Source organism: Pleurodeles waltl, chromosome 5, assembly GCF_031143425.1.
Source record: "Pleurodeles waltl isolate 20211129_DDA chromosome 5, aPleWal1.hap1.20221129, whole genome shotgun sequence".
NCBI lineage: Eukaryota > Metazoa > Chordata > Amphibia > Caudata > Salamandridae > Pleurodeles > Pleurodeles waltl.
The window spans coordinates 1,282,618,829-1,282,639,094 of record NC_090444.1 but is presented as its reverse complement, the minus strand read 5'-3'; the positions used below and the strand labels follow the sequence as shown (position 1 = coordinate 1,282,639,094).

Sequence of the window (20,266 nt, the reverse complement as noted above, 5' to 3'; positions counted from 1 at the left end):
ATGCACCGCCTCAGCTTCAAATATCTAGGTAAATGGGTGGTGCTCCACCCTGAGCTTACCTAGACTCTTAAGCTTAGAACTTTGATGTAAAAAACTAAAGAGGACCTCAACAATGACAATCTCTCCCGCTGAATGTGATGACCGGAATTGCCCTTTACAAGATGATGGTGCTGCCGAGGCCACTGTACTTCTTACAGTACCTTCCTATAGTCTTGCCTCATCAATGGTCCTGTGAGCTAAATACGGTGGCATCATTGCTCCTCATATAATTTCAGGCCCAGCCTCACCTTGAGTACCTATCAGACAAACCCCTCATGGCTGAGGTCTGGTTATGGCCAATCTTTATCTCTACTACCTAGTCTCCAACCTTTTAGTGGTCAAATACTTACTTAGTGGGGGGTTCCCAACCTACCAAATGGAATTGGCATCTTTAGGGTTTTTGCCGATTATGGCCATGTTGTAAGGATCCCCAGTCCCTATCACTCTCCCTGTGGTGACATGGGTGGTTCTCCTCGGCTTGAGAGCCACGCTCGAATACACTAAATGGGATACCAAGCTTACACTTCAAACCCCATGTGGCACGTCACATGGTTGCACCATGTGGCAGTGCTGGATGGCTTGGGAAAATGAGACCACATTGGCATAACGCAACTAGGCAACGTGTGGACCAGAGCCCACATGCGCTCCTTCTGGAACTCCACGACACGCGTGCACTCACCCCTTCACAATTCTCCAAACATTTGCAGCTACGACACGCGCTTTACACCCACATGTCACAAGACGCCGCTTCCCCTAAATTTAGTCCTCCGTAGGCTAAACTCCTAATGGGCCCATTGGGAAACGGGTGCATCTCTCAAATTTACTGTACCCTTGTTAATGCTCCTGATACACTGGACCACCTTAGGGCCACTGGGAGGGTTGGCTGGGTTCCTTGGAAAAGGTCAATTGGTGAGATGCTGTAATGGCTCTTAGAGCTATAACATTTTCATCCAGGCTCTGCCTGGTTCAGACTTACTATCTTTACTGTGCCTACCTCACTGCTGCGAGATTACACCAGACGAGCCTTGTTCAAGATTCTACCTGTCCCCGTTGCTTGCATGCCTCTGCCAACTTCAACCACATGGTGTGGTTGTCCTTGGCGACTCAGAGTTACTGGACTGCTATACCTCGGGCATTGACTGATGTGTTGAGCTGGGAGGCGCACCTTTCACCCTTGCTGTTGCTGCTTAGTTTACTAGAGGGTTCTGGGGGCTCGAGGGTGGAACAGGCATCCTTTTGGGGACAGACACAATGGTGGTGAAGAGAGACATAGCAGCTCGATGGAAAGCTCCTGTTCCGCTTACAATAAGGAAGTGGCGGAGAGGTGTGGACTGGTGTGTAGAACAATAGAGACCAATGTACGACCTAGAGGTTGTCCATTGAAGCATAAGCGCATCTGACAGAAATTGTTGAAGCAGCTGCTATGAGGTTTTTATTTCATTCTACTGCCGGACTGTGTCTCCTCTCTGGATATTAATCCTACAGTGCTTTCTACTTTTATCTTATAACTAATATGTACCTTATTGTGTCACTTAAGTGCATTTTTGCTCTCTAAAATTAAATAAAATTGGTTATCAAAGAAGAAAGCTTTGTTTTGCTGCTTTGAAGGATCCAGCAATCTTTCTCTCGTTCTCACAAATTATTTAGATGCCAGATGCAAGAATTTGTAGAACACAATGATCCAAATTATCACCTGCAAGCAGCATTTAAACTTGGGATGACCCTTGAGCCACCGAGATGGCTGAAGTGGCAACGATTGATGAAACAAGTCTATATTCTGATGTTGGTGGTGGTGTGGCTCTGATTTGCTTTTGGCTCTCCAGGATCATTTTGTCCCTCCAGTTATCCAAACTGTGTTTACTGTAACCTTTCACTAACTTGCTTTCTGTTAACAAGCCTTTAAATCTTGTTTTTATCTTGTCAGATTTGCTGTGAATTCAAAGACTGAGGTCAAATGTCAGGCACTGTCTTCTGAGGGTGCTTGTTTACTTTTCTTTCTCAGACTTCAAAGCAAGAGGATTTATGTGATCATCTTGCTGGATACTGGGAGTAGAAAAGAGTTTTTTTTAGCACATTGCAACATCTAAATGAACTGTGTAAGTATTTCAGAATATATCAGAATTAGGAACACAGATGATGAAGTATTTCATATGATCATAACAAATCATTACAGTAGGTGATGAAATTTCCACACATTTTTGTCTGTGCACTGTATAGTTTTACTGGTAATAACGTGTATGCCTGTGCAAATGTAATGGTAATTTCAATTGAAAATGTGTCGTCTGCAATGGCAGTGCACTACCTCACCATGCATACTCCGCTCTACGCCACTCCACTTTACTCTGCACCACTCCACGTCACTGCACTCTATGCCACTTCACACTATGCCTCCCTACTCTACCCTGTACCACTCTACTCTATACTAATGCATTGCACACCACTCTACACCACTCCAGTATAGGCCACTGCACTTTAGGCCAATACACTCTACACCAATACACTTTAATATGTAATATTGACCTCTATGTCCCCGCACGCTATACCAGTCCTATGTATGCCACTCTAATCTACTCTGCACTCCATGTCCCTGCACTCTACAACACTTTACCATTACATTCTATGCCCGTCTATACAACTGCACTCTACAATGCATCTTTCCACTTTATATCACTTTACTCTACTCTATGCCACTGCACTCTATTCTATGCCACTCTACTCTTAACCTCTGCACTGTATGACAATGCACTCTACACAACGGCACTATGTCACTGTTCTCTAATCTGCATCACTGTACTCTTCACCACTATATTCCCCTCTACACCACTGCACTCTCACACTCCACTCTGCACTCTCCACCACTGAACTCTATGCCATTCTACTCTACACCACTACACTCAAATCTAATCTGCACCACTATAAGCCACCTCACTCTATGCCACTCGACTTTAAACTGCACCACTGCCCTCTGCATCACTCAACTCTAGGCCACTCCAGTCCATGACACTGTATTATACGATGATGTATTCAATGCCAGTGCACTCAATGCTACTGCACTCTATATCAGTTCACCATTCTGCTTTGCCACTCCAGTGTATGCCACTCAACAGAACTCCAGACTATACCACTCCCATACACAACACTAACACTCCATTTTACAACACTCTATTCCACTCTTAGCCATTCAATTCTGGGACACTCCACGCAGCTCCCCTATACGCCACTAACATTTAGCCATGCTGAACAGAAGCAACGCTAGTGAACAACATGGCTAAAACTAGGTTTAAAACATTGACAAAGCTGACAGCTCTTGCAGAGGCGAGGCCTATTAGCTTTGCCAAAGCTTGTTTTGAATGCAGCAGATATTTGACATCACAGACCATTGTATCTCTCTCCTTGACTCTTCTATCTAGGCATACAAGGAAAGCCATTGGAGTGGGTCAACAATTTTGCATCCAATTGCAACTAACCACTGATGTTCCCTCTGTCTGCCACCTTACTCTGCAGGGTGCCTCAGGGCTTCATTCTGAAAACCGTTTCTGTCTGGCTAATGGGCCACTTTAGTAAAACATTTGGGTTTGGTTTTCTAATCTTAAAGCTGTCAGACAATACTCCACTCTGAAGTTCGAGACAAACCCCATTCAGAGCAACAGATTGGCAACTAATGTTTACATGTGCTCAAATGGCCCAATGATGAAAAGCAGAAAATCGAAATGTCAATACTCTAAAACAATGCCCCACCCCAAGTTTCAATATTTCTGACCACTAGCAGTAGAACCTCCCCTCTACTTTGCCACCGAAATCCCATGGCATCAACTACAGGGAAAAATCCAGGAGTAAAAATACATGTCAAATTAGATTTCACCCAATAGATCAATGGATAGGCACATCATCATCCTATGTGAAGTCGTCTTTTTTTTTTTTGCTTTCCCACAAAAGATCACTAATGTAAAACATTCATTTTGGCATACATAATCTATAATAATGCAGTTGACTAGGGACTACTAAACAATTCAGTTCGCAACTACAGCTGATTCAAAATGCTGAGGCAAAATCTACATTGAAGCTCAAATTATCTGATCACATTTCCATGGCACTGACCTGCACATTAGCTTCCAATATCTAAACAACTTATACGAAAGTATTCTCATTTCTCAAATCATTTTCTGAAAGTAGATCTTCTCCTTTGACAAATCACTTCAAAGGAAATTAATTACCTTGCCTATCTCTCTCACTTGACATTTTCTGTCAAGAATTCATTGTCTAAAAAGTTCATGCCTAAGCGGCAAAGCCCTCCCAGAGGAGACAACTAGTTCATACGGAATGCACTTCCTTCTAGATCTGCAAATGGAAACAAATTTGCTGAAATTTAAGAAAGCATTGAAAAACTGGCTTATCCTCATTTGTGACTACATTAGCCCATCTGCAACAGATGTACATCACTAAAGGCCCAAGGCAAACACATTTAAGGTAAATACATTTATAAAGGAAGGGTCTGTATCTGGTGGGTATAAAAGGTCATGCACAAAATAACTCCAATCTCCGGTTACATCCTCCCACACTCATAAATTGTTAACATTTGCACGAACACTAATTTGGACCAGCATCCATGTTTAAGTTTCAAACAGGAGGGGGTAATAAACAGCTTTAAACTGGATTGCAAGGAGTACAAATTAGTACGAAGTTGTAGGTTTTATAAATTTAGACAGAACATTGCTTTCGTTCTGGAGCGAAGAAGTCCTTGCACTCATATTTAGATCACATAAATCACTTCTATCCATTTGCCCCCACTTATCTTTGTTATCCAAACTGAGAATTCTTTAATCATCGTCCATTCCCTTATGTGGTAGAATACCATTAGGGAGGCATGTGTAGAACTGCTGAAGAATGAGAGCATTTAGGATGGTTGAAATGGCAGGTTTTAGGAAAAAGCTATGCTGTATATTGTTAGGATATTAAATCTAGCATTCTCAAACCTGTTTTCTATGTCTCCCTCATATTAAGGGACAGGCAAGGTTTAACGTGCTTACAAATGCATATGGGACTGCTGCAGGATTGCCTCCCTTGCCCATCACCATCAGTGACAGGATGCTGCTGGACAATACTGAATGGTTCGAGAACAACATCTATGACCCAAAGTCACACTTGATGCTTTAACAGATTCCAAAAACACCAACCAGCCCTTGAGTACCCAGAATGTATGCAAATGTAAAACGTCTGCCCCCATGAACACCAGCCATCTTTCAGAGGCCAGCCATGTTGCAAAGCCCGATGTATGCGTCGCTATCTTATCAAAATGATCCAGTAGCCAAAAACATGTTAATAGTTCAAAAGTGATTAAGTCTACAGTTTAGATGTGGTTACAAATCACTTTCTTACACAAACCCTCATCCATTTTTGTGTAATTTATTTTGCTATGAAGGGTGTGCTTTTTTCTCTCTTCTCATAAGTCACTCATTTGTCAGGGTGGGTTTGATCATGCTTTTTCACTGTTTTGGTTTTTGTGACATTGATCCAGCCAAGCACTGCACTGCTAATTGCCACTGCCTGGCAAAATAAGGACTAAGAATCAGCCACAGAGTAATTTTGCAAGAGCAATGTTAGCAATCACCTTGCTTTCCTATACCTAACCCCATAAGAGATCAGTGTGAAGTATTTTGATTCCACTTGGGAGACGACATCCGCACATATGCTTTGCGACAGCCCCATAAATATATCCTGCAGTTTTTGTAACATATGAATCTTACTGAGCACATGATCTCTGGCGACAAAGGGGCACAATGTTTCCAAACCCTAGTGAAAACTTCTGTCTACTTATTCTGCATCTTTCAGTTGTCATGCTTAAATTGATCTTTAAGGAAGTGACAGACCATAAGATCCAGATAAGTGAAGTTGAATATATATGGGGACAGGCCAGAGGTACCTTAAGAAGTAAATTATTTCCTTCCCGTTGGTTTGTCAATCAAGAAAAGCTGCAATGTTCCCACTTTTTCGTAAGCCTGACCACCATCTCATATTTTTGTATTACTTACTGCATCACCCATGTTGTCTGTATTGGGTGTTTCAAGGATATTAGTAGGTTGTCTGTGTCAGTGGATAATATGAATGTCTGCTACTGCAATATTCATATCTGTCAGACCATTTTCAAGATGTCATCTAATGTCTCCATTGCCAGAGCAAACAGAACTGGTGACCCAAGACACCCTTGATGAAAGTCCCTCTCTATAGCCCATTGTTCCTAATGGGATTTTCAGTATTAACCTGCTCAATTCTATGCCGCCTTGGTAGTAGACCAAATTAATTTGCTTTAACACTAAAAAAGGATTGTCAATACCATTGAGTTAAGCCTATTTTTACCATTAAGTATTCCGAAATGTTGTTGTAAGAGACAGTCTTTGATTTCTTCAAGGACATTCCTCTGTCTCATCAGTATCAGTGTAGTGATTTACCTAGCTACCTAATCAGCATTGGTCTTCGTGCATCAGCCTGTCTGTTTGCCTTTCACTGCTGTGAAAGGGCACTCACTGTAAGAATCTTCTAAATGCCTTTGTGGGTAGTAGTAGTGCCTAGCTGTGTACATTATCTCAAAGGAGTATTTATGCATTTACAATTTTTCATATGAGTCTCTTTGAAAACATATGGATCATACACAGCCTTTATCCAACAGGTGTAGTCAGCTTTTTCTCCTGAATACACAGTCAGATTCATACATGCCATGGGTAACCCCTTATTACCAGGTCACCACTCTCAGTTCCAACCATCCTAATTTGATGCCAACAACAAGATGTTTACCTTTTATATAAATGAGGGTCCACATTAGTATGAGAATATTTAAATGTGTGTCCCCAGGCAAGCTTCAGGTAACAGCAATGACCACCAAGTAAGTCCCTCAACCTGGCAGGGTGGGAGTGAGGGGGGGGGGGGGGGGGAGGGCAGCCAGACCAATCCTTGGTTGTGTGAAGAGGTAGCTGTTCACATCACCAAGAACATATCCACTAACTAGATCAAGCCCTTTTCGCCATCACTCCCGTGCCCGTCCCACAGAGGGCATTAGCCTGTCTTTCTGGGTGAGATCTGCATCCACATTACCAGCAGTGGTTTCTCATCAGAGGTAAGATGAACACCAGGTTCAGTCCTCCAGCACTCTAAAGTCTGCCTGAGCTTTGCCACTTTTCACTTCTCCAAATAGGACACTCGGTTCACTGGCATCTCTAGTCCTTTTCACTCACACCCAGGCTCCTCACTCACTGCAGTTTTCTAATTTTGGACCCCAAATGACAACTAAACATCCAAAGGTATAGGGCTCACGTTTTCAGCCTTTCATGTTCAATGCATGGCCAGGATGCAGTTGAAATCCAAATTAAAATATGCAGCATGTTAGTGAATTTTAAACATACCAGGTCGGCATTTGTTTTGACTTAACTAATGAACTGTGTTGACTTTATACTACAGCCCACTGAAGAACTACTATTATAGTGGGGGCAGGGAAATAAAAGGGTTTATTTGTTTTGGGAGGAATAACTTGGGAATATGTGTTTCTGTGCCTATTCCTGTAGGTTTTCCCATAGAGTTTCGCAAGGAGATTTTGGCTACAAAAACGTGTAATTATGCTAGAAACCTGTTATCGGGCCCCTCGAAATTAACGTGCCACTCATCTGACGGCCTGGATGGTTAGGTTAAAAGGAATGCTCAAAGCAATTATTAGAAATGTTGCAAGGTGGGTTTCTATGGAACAATCAACGATTAATATTAGGGCAGAAGAGTTGAGAAGCTTGGGATTTCCTATGGGGAACCTTCAAGCCTACCACTGCTACAGCGAAGCTTGTACTTGCATTACGACGTGGATGGCTGTGAGGGTATGATGATACAGATGTCCAAAGTAGAATACAACAAGCAGGAAAAAGTGGTAATCATTTGCATCAAACTGATAGAAAAAGCTCACAATTTCATCAATATTAGATGGAAAAACAATTGGCTGTCTACTAGATCAAGGCAGTCCCCATGACAAGAGCAGACAAATGCCATCCCACAAACGGTGGCAGTGTGTTTAGCGGACCTGAACAATAATGCATTTGGGTGGGTTTTAACCTGCGAGGTCTAGTAGCATGCACACGTCATAAAAATTACATCAGACTCTGGATGTCCTGTCCTTAAGCTTATTTCCAGCTGCCTTTCTTTCGTGGCAACAGCTTTGATTTCAGTAACAGATATCTGCAACAGGAACAGGTGAATAGGCGGCTAATTTTACGCAATTGTCTGCTGTTATTGCACCCATAGTTAAAGTTGCACGACTAAACGTGATACAGCAGGAGTGTTCAGTCCATGGATCCTACAGGGGGTAGGTATCTGTTGGGACTGAATAACAAGACAGCAGACCGATGCAGGTTTCTTACTGGCAACCAGACACTATCATAGAATCCAAACATGAGACTGAAGCACATCAACTTTCAACAGTAAAGGAATACAGTTAGAGAATGAAGCACTGTCAATGGTAATCCTACTTTAACCAACGTGCTTTGCCCATAGTGAGGCCTCATGAATTTATTTTAGATTTGCGGGTTTCAAAAAAGCTAAATGATTTAACCTTGACTGAACTAGAGGTCTGGTCTGTTGGGCTGCAGCACAGAATGCATCCAACATTTATGACCAATTTATTCACTTTGGGACTCGTTTTAGGCCGATTAATCTTTTGACCCCGATTGAAGACACCTTAGGACGAGATAACTAATCAACATGTCAATCAATACGTCAATAATGTCATCAATATTTACTACAACAATGCATTTCACTTTAGTTAATGACATTTAATAAAACCCGAAAACCACCATGACCTTTCAGTCATGAATAACCACACCAGTTTAGTATGAATTTTGTAATATTTATTCCCTATTGATTACAATTCCACTATCAAGTTTATTAATCTCAAAACCAAGAAGCTTATTAGCATAGTCACAATATGGCAACTCTGATAAGATTTCATCAAGGCAAGAATCACGAACATCAGAACATAACACAGCGTAAACATAGGCTATCCTTAGCAGAGTATCACTAACACATTATTCAACAAAGCATAGATTCTGTCATTTGTCTATTTGCGTCAGTTTTAGTGAACCCCTCACCTAACCTCGAATTAGCATTGGCATGTTGGGCTTCATGCAAAACAATTTAGTAACACCAATTTGGAAAACATCTAACTACGGTCTCTGTCAAAAGAAGCAGTTGGTACCTAGAAAGGAAAAGCAAACAGACAATTACAATTTCATTGTCATAGTTACCCTTCACTTGTGGTCAGCATTCAGGTTTTGTCTTCGTCCTCAGGACATCAGTTGGTTCGCCATCAGTCAGGAACTAAGCTCAGGCAGGAAGGGAAAAAAGGTACTTCCCTCATAAGGAGGTAAAGTATAGCGGGCAATCTAAGGATGGTTTAAGGTAAAATCAGCAAGTCACTAAGCAAAGTGACAAAGTCTCTGGAACACAGCAAATCCCATCAGCATTCCCCTAACTAACTAATTTCCGTGTGTCAAGGGGTTTTATCCCTTTTTCCTTGTACATTCCCCTAAAACCTAATTGGACAAGGGGTTGCACCCCACTATCTTTAACTAATTAACTTTAAATTAGGTCATTGAATTTGTCACAACCATAATAGTTCTCAGGCATTTTATTGGTTCTTATGATTGACGTCTTTAGAGGTAGAATGTCCGGTATGATTTCATCCTCTTGTGATTCTTTGTGTATCTTTGGTCAGTGGCTCCATTGTCCGTACCGGTTTAGGCGACCTTGTACCTACGAGTGGTCTACAGTGTTGAATTCAGCTAAAATGTTTCTACAGGCAGGATGAATTTCATGAGAACGGATCTACTACAGTTACATTCAGCTTCTAGTTTGGGAAAACAAGAGTTCATGTCCTTTAGCAAGTCAGCACACTGCACGTTTAGAAAAACACATTTAATTTGAGAGTCAGACAGCTAGGCCTCAACTCATGCTAACTAAAGCCTAATGATTTATTAGCAGCATTTCAGCAACATAACCTTTAATAATTAGTGTAATACCATCTTTTAACATAAGAATTCATCAACATTAGTCATTTTCATTAGTCCCCGTATACATTGACGGCCACTTCCCGTGGGCACATTTCAAGCGCACGTTTTAGCAAAAATATATTAATACATTTTCTATGCGGCATTATTACACATTAGTTCCTAAACATTTCATGTTAATGTTGATTATATATATGCTACGCTCTCTCACATCTATATCTGGCAAGAGGACTACCTGCACCACAATATTCTAAAGGGAAGGTAGTATACCAGGAATTGGTGAAATCAATCAGAGTTTTGAAGAAACTCAGCAGGGTGTAGATAGGCAGGGGACAGCGACCCTTCACCTTCTTCCAATCAAGATTGATACCCAAGCACTGCTTAGACTTGTTAGCATAGACCACAAGTAAAATTCACAAAAAAGCTAAAAAAAATAAATAAAAAAAACAAGTACCCTGTTTATTAAACACAGCCATGACACGGGCCACAAGGCAGACACTTCAGGAATGGACAATTTTGTTATAAAATAACTTGATGGCCCAGAAAGAGGATGGAGAATTATAAAGCCATATTTGTTGGTAATACATTATGGGCCAATCACTTTGCAACAAGATAGTTCGCCAACAGGATAGGATAATACATACTTGAAGGATAATACTAGAAGGAAAGATGTACATGGGACGATCCAGAGCCTCTATAGTGTTCAATCACACACTAATGTGTGCCATGAAAAAACACTGAAATTCAATTATTGCTATTTTGGACATATAGGACGAAGGTTGGTGGGTTAAAAGGGAAGTAATAAGATGCATTGAAAAGCTGCATCTGAAATGTGTCAGCCTTTACACCCTATGTATATGTGTGGGTGCAAATTAAAAACTCTGTAGGTTGAGCCTAGTTTTAGTAGGCGATGAAGGCTGGATTGTCAGGAAGGTGTGGTAAGATGGTCTGCAATCATTTTCACAGACATGATCCTATATTACAAGTCAAGGAAGAGTCAAAAGCACAACAACAGAAGTATACAAAACCCAATGTTTGTAATCATATTGCAAAAAGTAGTATCTTGTCTGTGTATATTCCTTGATCTATCCACAGCATTTGACACTGTGAACAGCAACATATTACTTAACACTTTAAAGGCTCAAATGAGTGTGTAAGTAACAGTCCTCAAATGGCTCTCCTCTTACATGAACAATTGCCTCTAACAAATTAAACTATAGCACTTCCTATCAAATGCAACCCATATGAACCAAGGAATTCCTCAATGTTCCATCCACGCACCAATCCTCTTTAACCTAGACATGGAACCCCTAACCTCAGTTTTCGACCAGGCACAAATACAGGACCATCTTTATGCAGATTACCCCCACCTCTACCTCGAAATCAGCTCCCTGCAGGATGTAATCCATCTTAATCAAACATCGACAAAAATCAAGACGGGCTCTCATTTAACCACTTAAAACTAAACCCACTAAAGTCTGACCTACTTATTCCCCCACAACCCTTTCTAAGACACAACTGCCTCTATCAGCTGAATGCCCTAGATTGCATACCAAAAACCATTGATTGTACAAAATCTCTAGTAATCTCTCTTAAACACCCAAACATGATCACCTACACCAACTCCAACATCAAAGGTGCACTCTACCAGCTAAGGCTTCTTAGGAAAATCAAGTCATTCATTCCATTATCCGATTTCTGCAATGTTGTGCAAGTTCTTGTAATATACAGACTAGATTACGGCAATGAGGTTCTTATTGGCACATCCAAATCTTAACTAACACCCTTTAGATCTCTTCTCCACCCACCCACAAAACTAGTAACCTGGACAAATCGCTAAAATCACATAATTCCTTGTCTGAACGCTCTAACGTGGCTACCTATCGAAGCTAGGTGCATAGTAAAGAAATATTAAGTTACATACAAAGCACTACATCAAGTAACCACAAAATACCTGGCACAAAAACCAACCCTATCAGATGGAAGTTGCACAAGGAGAAGCTCGAATTTTCAACTCCCTGAACACCCTCGAATCGAAACAGAAAGATATAGTTAGGCAGAAGCAATCACACTACTGGGAACCTCTCACTGTAAACCCCTTGGACGTATACAATGGAAATATAGTATTACCTGTAAATCTCCGCCCACACTAATTACTACCTGTCTATATGGGAAAGCAAATACAAATGTATGCTGCCTAGACACATCTTACACAATAACAGATTTTCTTGGGAATTTCGATCTACAATGCTGTCTACCTGTATATATTGTTTTATATTGCAACAGATAAGATCAAACTATAGCCTGCACCAAAAACTACGTGAGTTGTAACCATCATGCTTAAACTGCAAGTTGCCTGTAAATATTCTGTTACTCTGTATCTCGTCTGCTATTTAATTATGTACAGCACTCGGATACTCGCGGGTCAAGTTTGTGCTTCATAAAAGTCAATAAATAAATATAAAATGAAAATAAATACAAACATTACTATGCACAAGGATTCCTAGCAATGTCATCAACGATGGGCATAACCCTGTTTAGAGGACTAGGAGTAAAGCTTGAATTTTTTGGGGTACAGACTTTCACATAGGAGGGTTCAAGCCAATGAGATAGCTTTAGGGTAATTCTTTCAGAGTCAAAGGCATCGATTCCTTTCAAATACATGGGAGGCTAAATAAAGTGTCGCTTGAGACAAATGCGGCTAACGAGTGGGGCAAGGGTTTAGATTTCACAGACACCACTATTTTTAAACCTACAAAGGTGTTCACTAATAAAGGTTTAGCAGGAACGAAACCCGAGGCATAGATAAGGGAACTCAACAAGCAGGAAGGGAACTTGGTGTGACACGCTCGTCTGCGCGTTTCAGTCCAAGTCAAACAACTCTGTCAGCTGACAGTCAGCAACTAGCCCACCCTCTCCAGAAATAAAAGGGGAAACGGTGTTGTTCAACAAAAGCAGGTCATAATTGCAAGGCAGGAGTAGGTGGGGAAACAAGAAGCAATAACCAACTCTTTCGCCTGAACCCTCGACGATACAAACAGTATCCTGCCTCAGTGTTAGCGCACTCACTTTTAAAGTAAACTAAACATTTAGTAATCCTAACAAACCGTGTGCTGGCTACCAATGCATCTATGGAAAGCTCCAGTTAACAATTACGTCAGTTTGATGAGGGGTGTGGTTCACTAATGGAGCAGGACCACTGTAAATATGCAGTTCTGTGGCTACGGAGTTTTCGGGGTAATAGTTGTTGCCACGTAGTTCATAATCTTTTGCATAGTTTGCCGATTTTTGCAAAAAATATTGTTTCTACGTCAAACAGATCAAAAGTTACTAAAACCAGTACCGCATGTATTGTTGCCCAGTGGCAGGCCTTTTATCGCTGACTTGCAGGTCACCCGTCAGTTCCCGATTGTTCTATATAGGTATTCAACTGATACGTTGAAATATTTGCCCTTACGGCGTCAATATGTGTAACAGTGGCATAACAGTAAATACTGCGTAAAAGTGTAATGTATTAAGCTGCATAATTTGCTCTTACTTGCCGCACGATTTAGTCAACCCTGCTGCAGAATCTGGTCCTCCTTTGTCGCATATTTCTAGCGGTCCTGTCTTGTAGTCCCTAAACCAGGTATCCCCTTCCTTAAAAAGAGAGCAACAGTGCTCACACCATGGACACGTTTCGGATCTAGATAGTATGTTGGGCCTGAGTCCAACAAATAATGCCCTATCGCAGGGAATAAAAGGGACCAGTGACAGATTAATAAGAATGCTTATAAAAAGGTATAGTTTTGTGTGACACAACAAACAAAAGAGAATAAATCTGTCACCATTTCAATCACCCGCCTTAATACGTTTTACTGATACGCATCTTTCGATGTCCAACAACAGTCTCTGTTGGCTTGCTTAGAGCAGAGACGGCCGCTTTGCTACGATGCGCTCCCGTCCTACAACGCAGTGCAGGGTCTCCACACAGGAAGCCAAGCGATGTCCTCTAGGGGTTACATTTCATCGGCGTAATAGCCTCTCTTACCCATACGGTATAAGCATGTGCGCATCTACCAGGAACTGACATTTGACGACTTATCCTCGGCGAAGAAACGCCACCGCCTCACAGTGAATTTGCGCTCACGCTGCACTGCCCTACTCACCCGCCCTACTCTGTGGTGGCTCCCGCCCTAGGACCGCGCCGCGGGTGGCGCGAAGGTAGGACAGGTGACAGACAAAGGTGCAGCGCCCATCGCTGAATTGTTAAGCAAGACACTATTGTACAACCGCAAGTTGCCGTGAAGAAAGACCAATACAAGCCGAACCCACAAAATGACATGACCGGCTTCAACGACAACAAACAAGCCCTAGACTGCAATACTAGCTTACGCAGAAGAGAAGAGCCTGCCAACGCCATATTGCGTTAGAGAAGCTGCAGAGCAACGTAATAAACTATCGTACAGCGCAGTTTGTGGAAACTGACCTAAAACGTGGTCCCAGTCGCAGAGCAGGATAAGCACCGTACTGACTAATTTTAGTTAGAGGAAACACCCTGAGCAACGACTCAAAGTCACGTGACCAATACATTTCTATTTCGCTCTGTCAGGCTTCATCTCACACTGTACTCACTGTGTAGGTTAAACGTGCTGGACGAGTAACCCACAGAAGAGGGATGTAAGTTTAAACCAATAGTTTCAGAATAAATGCTGGGTCCAGTGTAACGTTAAAGCGCCAGTGTAGTATGGTGTAAACACTGAAATGAAATACAGAAAGGGCAGGGCTGCAGATTAGGCATCCAATAAAAATAGAAAGTCACTGTACTTCAGTTGTACGAACTCCGTGCCCAGTATTCTTTTGTGACCAGGTAGTTTTTACTTCATTTTGGTATACGCATAAACTGCCCCAAACTTTGAAAACTAGCATTGGCAATCCAAGTAGGTTTGGCTTTACAGGAATGTTGCATGGCGATGAGAAGCTTTACAAGTGAATATCATTGAAATTAATAAGTATTGGTGTGGAAAAAAGAAGTGATGGAGCAGAGATGTTAATTAAGAAATCATTAATCACATGTGTGTGTTTACTAATTAGAAAATGCATAGAGAAATTAATTGTAGAAAAATAATGTGCACGTTTGAAAATGTGCCCTCGGGGAGTGATCACCATATGTACTAAAATGACTAAAAGGTGCAAAATAATGAAAAAAAAAAAGAAATATGTACTAATATGTCATAACGAAACGTATAACCTATGTTTTATATTATTTCATATTCTTAAATTAGCTAGACTAAGGGCCTGGTTTCACTGGGCCTCGCTTGCTCTGAACATGGAGAATTTCGAATGCTTCGCAAAGGACTAGTAACTGGAGAAGGAGACCTTGAACTGCTCATAGTTCAGACTGCTTAGCTAGAACATTCTGCAATGTACCAACAGACAGGAGATGATGAAGACAATTTGATACAATTATATGTAGTTTAGGCTAATTACACTTTCCCAGGACTCGAACAATAGAGGCACTGACTGGAGAGTCGTATGCAACAATTTTGTTACCTGAAGAGCCAGATGATGTTCTTATCGCAAGAAGAACCAATCAGTTTTATGGGACACAAGACATATGCAAACTCAAAGATTTGGTAAACAAAAACTATAGGTTCGAGTCATAACTTCTGACAGATTGAGCAATTAGTGGGATGGACTGGAAGACCCTAGTAAAAAGTCATGACAAGGGGCGAGGAAACAGAACTGCGAGGAGAAAGTTGATGACGTCAGGAGACGCTGTCCGAGGTGCTGATATTGGGCTTATACTCTGTGAGCCTGATCTGTAGCTAACTATTGATTACCTGAAGACAAAGACTGACTTGTTGCTGATCTATCTTGGATAGGTAGCAATGAAAATGTGACTGACAATTTTGTGCCTTTTATTCTAGGTACCAACTGCGCAGTTTTATAGAGATTTCCTCTCTTAGGTAGATTTTTCCAAGTTAATGTTTTCTCTAAATTGTTTTATCATGAAGACTCACATGCTAATGCTAATCTTAGTTAGGTAGGCTGTCAGGGGTGACGTTGACGGTGACAAAATGACTGACCAATTAATTTGCTGAATTACTTTTGAGAGAGCGTAGCTTATATAATCTATATTAACATGAAATGTTTATGAACTAATGTGTAATAATGCAGCGTAGAAAATGTATTAATGTATTGTGCTAAAACGTGCGTTTGAAATGTGCCCACGGGGAGTGGCCGCCAATATATACGGGGACTAATGAAACTGACTAATAATGTTGAAATGTTATGTTATGATATGATTTTACACTAATAATAATAGATATATGTAAAGGTTTTGCTAATAAATCACTAGGCCTTAGTTAGCATGAGTTGAGGCCTAACTGCCTGACTCTCATATTAAATGTGTTTTTCTAACGTGCAGTGTGCTGACTTGCTGAAGGACATGAACTCTTGTTTTTCTCCACACTAGAAGCTGAATGTAACTGTAGTAGATCCGTTCTCATGAAATTCGACTTGCTTGTAGAAACATTTTAGCTGAATGCAACACTGTAGACCACTCGTAGGTACAAGGTCGCCTGAACCGGTACAGACAATGGAGCCACTGACCGAAGATGTGCAAAGGACCACAAGACTATGAAATCATACCGGACATTCCACCCACTACAGGGAGTGCAGAATTATTAGGCAAATGAGTATTTTGACCACATCATCCTCTTTATGCATGTTGTCTTACTCCAAGCTGTATAGGCTCGAAAGCCTACTACCAATTAAGCATATTAGGTGATGTGCATCTCTGTAATGAGAAGGGGTGTGGTCTAATGACATCAACACCCTATATCAGGTGTGCATAATTATTAGGCAACTTCCTTTCCTTTGGCAAAATGGGTCAAAAGAAGGACTTGACAGGCTCAGAAAAGTAAAAAATAGTGAGATATCTTGCAGAGGGATGCAGCACTCTTAAAATTGCAAAGCTTCTGAAGCGTGATAATCGAACAATCAAGCGTTTCATTCAAAATAGTCAACAGGGTCGCAAGAAGCGTGTGGAAAAACCAAGGCGCAAAATAACTGCCCATGAACTGAGAAAAGTCAAGCGTGCAGCTGCCACGATGCCACTTGCCACCAGTTTGGCCATATTTCAGAGCTGCAACATCACTGGAGTGCCCAAAAGCACAAGGTGTGCAATACTCAGAGACATGGCCAAGGTAAGAAAGGCTGAAAGACGACCACCACTGAACAAGACACACAAGCTGAAACGTCAAGACTGGGCCAAGAAATATCTCAAGACTGATTTTTCTAAGGTTTTATGGACTGATGAAATGAGAGTGAGTCTTGATGGGCCAGATGGATGGGCCCGTGGCTGGATTGGTAAAGGGCAGAGAGCTCCAGTCCGACTCAGACGCCAGCAAGGTGGAGGTGGAGTACTGGTTTGGGCTGGTATCATCAAAGATGAGCTTGTGGGGCCTTTTCGGGTTGAGGATGGAGTCAAGCTCAACTCCCAGTCCTACAGCCAGTTCCTGGAAGACACCTTCTTCAAGCAGTGGTACAGGAAGAAGTCTGCATCCTTCAAGAAAAACATGATTTTCATGCAGGACAATGCTCCATCACACGCATCCAAGTACTCCACAGCGTGGCTGGCAAGAAAGGGTATAAAAGAAGGAAATCTAATGACATGGCCTCCTTGTTCACCTGATCTGAACCCCATTGAGAACCTGTGGTCCATCATCAAATGTGAGATTTACAAGGAGGGAAAACAGTACACCTCTCTGAACAGTGTCTGGGAGGCTGTGGTTGCTGCTGCACGCAATGTTGATGGTGAACAGATCAAAACACTGACAGAATCCATGGATGGCAGGCTTTTGAGTGTCCTTGCAAAGAAAGGTGGCTATATTGGTCACTGATTTGTTTTTGTTTTGTTTTTGAATGTCAGAAATGTATATTTGTGAATGTTGAGATGTTATATTGGTTTCACTGGTAATAATTAATAATTGAAATGGGTATATATTTTTTGTTTGTTAAGTTGCCTAATAATTATGCACAGTAATAGTCACCTGCATACACAGATATCCCCCTAACATAGCTAAAACTAAAAACAAACTAAAAACTACTTCCAAAAATATTCAGCTTTGATATTAATGAGTTTTTTGGGTTCATTGAGAACATGGTTGTTGTTCAATAATAAAATTAATCCTCAAAAATACAACTTGCCTAATAATTCTGCACTCCCTGTATAGACGTCAATCTTAAGGACCAATAAAATATGTGTGAACTGTTATGGGGTGACAAATTCGATGAGCTAATGTGAAGATAATTGGCTAAAGATAGTGGGGTGCAACCCCTTGTCCAACCAAATTTTAGGGGAATGTACAACGAAAAAGGGATAAAAACCCTTGACACCAGGAAGTGAATTAGAGAACTAGGGAACAGGAGAACTAGATAGTGCGAGGGGAGATGCTTATGCGATTTGCTATGATCCAGACACTTTGTCACTTTACTTAGTGACTTGCTAATTTTTACTTAGAATCATCCTTGCCCTTAGATTGCCAGTTTATACTTTACCTCTTATGAGGGAAGTACCCTTTGCCCTTTCTGCCTGAGCTGAGTTCCTGGCTGATGGCGAACCAAACTGATGTCCTGAGGACGAAGACAGAACCTGAATGCTGACCCAAAGACGGATTGTCTGTTTGCTTTTCCTTTCTAGGTGCCAACTGCTTCTTTTGACAGAGACCATAGCTAGATGTTTTCCAAATTGATGTTACTAAATTGTTTTGCATGAAGCCCAACATGCTAATGCTAATTAGAGGTTAGCTAAGAGGGTTCACTAAACTGACGCAAATAGACAAATGACTGAATCTATGCTTTGTTGAATAACGTGGTGATGTTACTCTGCTAAAGATAACCTATGCTGACGCAGTGTTATATTCTAATGTTTGTGATTCTTGCTTTGATTAAATCTTATCAGAGTTGCCATATTGTGACTATGCTAATGTGTTTCTTGGTTTTGAGACTAATAAACTTGCTAATAGAATTGTAATCAATAGGGAATAAACTTCCCAAAATCATATTAGGCTGGTGTGGTTATTCATGACTGAAAGGTCATGGTAGTCTTTCGAGTTTATTAAATGTCTTTGAATAATTTGAATTGTCGTATTACTGTGAACTTTGATGACATTATTGACATATTGATTGACATGTTGATTAGCTATCTCATCCTAAGGTGTCTTCAATCAGGGTCAAAAGATTCATTGGCCTAAAACGAGTCCCAAAGTGAGCAAATTAGTCATAAACGGACGCGTTAACAGTTCCTTGGTGCTGATATTCATAGCTCATGGTTTTACAATTGTTGCATATGTTTCCTTGGAGAACATGTTTTACTGTTGATGAACTAATAAAGATTGATTAATAAAGATTTAATTAACAATTGACTAGAATTGTAATCAATAAGTGTTAGACCTGACAGCCTTAGGGTGGTCACCCCTAACTTTTTGCCTGCCTCCCTCCACTTTTTGGACACTGTTTTTGCTGGCTTTTAGACTCTGCGCACTTTATCACTGCTACCCGGTGCTAAAGTGCATATGCTCTCTCCCTTTAAACATGGTAACCTTGGATCATACCTGATTGGACTTTTTAATCTACTTATAAGTCCCTAGTAATGTGCACTATATGTGCCTAGGGCCTGTAGATTAAATGCTACTAGTGGGCCTGCAGCACTGGTTGTGCCACCCTCTTAAGTAGCCCCTTTACCTTGTCTCAGGCCTGCCATTGCAAGGCCTGTGTGTGCAGTTTCACTGTCACCTCGACTTGGCATTTAAAAGTACTTGCCAAGCCTAAACCTCCCCTTTCTCCACATATAAGTCACCTCTAATGTGTTCCCTAGGTAACCCCTAGAGCAGGGTGCTGTGTGGGTGAAAGGCAGGACATGTACCTGTGTAGTTTACATGTCCTGGTAGTGTAAAACTCCTAAATTCGTTTTTGCACTACTGTGAGGCCTGCTCCCTTCATAGGCTTACATTGGGGCTGCCCTCATACAGTATTGAAGTGGTAGCTGCTGATCTGAAAGGAGTAGGAAGGTCATATTTAGTATGGTCAGAATGGTAATACCAAATCCTGCTGACTGGTGAAGTTGGATTTAATATTACTATTCTAGAAATGCCACTTTTAGAAAGTGAACATTTCTTTGCACTTAAATCTTTCTGTGCCTTACAATC

General features: G+C 41.2%; 1 protein-coding gene across 6 annotated transcripts in view; it reads right to left on the bottom strand.

Moving 5' to 3' along the window:
- MANEA (mannosidase endo-alpha) overlaps window positions 1–14,612 on the bottom strand; it is a 177,556-nt gene extending 162,944 nt beyond the window's left edge. Inside the window, exon 1 of one of the 6 annotated variants that reach the window (XM_069235518.1) lies at window positions 14,542–14,612. The gene's annotated coding sequence lies outside the window, so the exon portion shown is untranslated. Of the gene's footprint in view, window positions 1–13,611; window positions 13,729–13,900; window positions 14,351–14,541 lie in introns of those variants that run through there. The other 5 variants (XM_069235513.1, XM_069235516.1, XM_069235517.1 and 2 more) reach the window with 5 other exon arrangements.
- Between the last annotated feature and the right edge of the window lie 5,654 nt (window positions 14,613–20,266).